This window comes from Gracilinanus agilis, chromosome 1 (genome assembly GCF_016433145.1).
Source record: "Gracilinanus agilis isolate LMUSP501 chromosome 1, AgileGrace, whole genome shotgun sequence".
NCBI classification, from domain to species: domain Eukaryota; kingdom Metazoa; phylum Chordata; class Mammalia; order Didelphimorphia; family Didelphidae; genus Gracilinanus; species Gracilinanus agilis.
This window is the reverse complement of record NC_058130.1, coordinates 168,669,556-168,671,664: the sequence shown is the minus strand read 5'-3', so window position 1 is coordinate 168,671,664 and position 2,109 is coordinate 168,669,556.

The following is a 2,109-nucleotide window of genomic DNA, read 5'->3' as shown; positions in this document are numbered from 1 at the left end:
GAAATAAAATGAAGAATGGTATGCTTCTATCTGCAATCAGAATCTATCAGTTCCATCTAGGGCAGTGAATAGCATTTGTCCTCCTGGGTCCCTTGCAGTTGTCTTGGATCTTTCTAATAGAATGTCTTTCAAATAATATTTCCTTAATGAATGCCCACTGAATAGAAATGAATGGGGTCATTTAGAATCGACCCTACTTTGTCTGACCACTGTTTATCTCCCTTCTTATAGCAAGCCCCAGACTCTACCTCACTTCCCTCCCTGCCTCTTCCCTTTCTCCCTGGGTCTCTCCTTCTTTCCAATGCACCAGCCAGTCACAAGCACTGAAGAGAAGGCTACTGTTGGGCCCACATTCGAAGACTGTTTTTATGTTATTAGTAATCACTGTCATACCTGAATTCAATCATGATTTTCAGCGTCTGGACGAAGCCCAGTCTAGTGGGAAATGGTGGATTTGGAATCAGAGGAAGCAATTTGTAGAAAGATGACTAAGAGTTGGATTCAAAAGACAATAGTTCAATTCCTGACTCCACAACTTACTCCTGGTTGCTAATCCTTTCTGGGACTCTTGGTCTCAGTTTTTTCATCTAGAAAACAAGGAGCTTGGACTAGATAACCTATAAGAACTCTTCTGATTCTAAATCCTCTGATTCTATGATTTCATATTTTATGCAGATTTTACTTGTTCCTAGCATTGAGTTTCTTAAAAATTAATTATTAAAAAATGCTTTAGAGAAGGAACTGTTGGAGTTGTCTTTCATGTCAGTGTATTTTTGGTTTTCTTTTGGGGTTCTGGTTTTGCATGACAATAAAAAAATGAAAAAATGAAAATTAAATTAAAATTAATTAAAAAAACACCTTATCTTCTGTCTTAGAATTGATACTAAGTATCAGTTCCAAGGCAGAAGAGTGACAAGGGCCAGGCAATTGGAGTTAAGTGACTTGCCCAGGGTCACACAGTTAGGAAGTGTTTGAATCAGATGACCTCCTGTCTTCAGGTCTGGCTCTCTATCCACTGAGCCACCTAACTGCCCCCTAACACCAAATCTTGCATATAGGAGGCACTTAATGTCTCTTTGAGTTAAATTTGCTGAATTATTAAAGAAAAAAAATTCTCTTTGATTTTGTTCCCTTAGCAAGAATAGAAGGAGAATCCTAGAATTCAGGTCCTGTGAAACAATGAGAGGAGTGAGAACAGAACCCTGAGACACTAGTTCTTCAAAAGAGGACCATGTTTCCTGATATATAAGGTCACTGCCCAGATTTGATCAATAGACTTTTTTAGTGGCTGCCAGTGTTGAGGTTGATGCTTCTGAATTTGGCTTTGTAAGATGTAGTAGTTAAAAGCAGTGCCAAGTTAGGGTGAATCGACCTGTAAATCCGTGAGCATAAGTTATTAAAATTGATGTTGCTTCTGTTTGTGGCTTCTCTATGGGCCCTGCCTAGAGTAGCAGATGGTCTCCAACCCGATGCACAGATCCTTCCAATGACCTAAAATAAATTACTGAGGAGAGGAACCAACACCACAGCTGGCTTTAACCAAAACACTTGTCTCTAACAGGGATTTAATGTTGCAAATATGTGAGTATGATCTGTCAACGGATTTCCTGGCCTATAAAAACAGATCTAGAGGGACATGAGAGGGGGTCTTGTGTAGTACAAGGAGCTCTAACAGGATATGCATCATTGGAGTGGCAGGTTAGGAAAAGGTACAAGCATTTGAGAATTTATGCTTTCTGGACCAGAGAAATGTATTTACTAAAGGTGAAAATGAGGCCAACCTGCTCAGCTAGAGGGCCAAGCTAGTGAGAGAGACGGGACCTTGGTGTTAATTGGAAGTGCTAATTTGGGAACAAAAGAAAACACTTGAACAGGGATTTCTAAACTTTAGATCACACAAGGATAACCAAACAATGTCTAGTGAGACATTTTAGGGGTAAATGAAACACCCAGGAAGTAGGTGGGCGGGCAGAAGAAACTCTTGGTAAAGTTTTTTGTTTTTTATTTTTTGTTTTCTTTATTTTATTATTAGACATTTATTAATATTCGTTTTTAACCTGTTTACATACTTTATGCCCCTACTTTCCCCTTCACCCCCCCCCCCCCGCT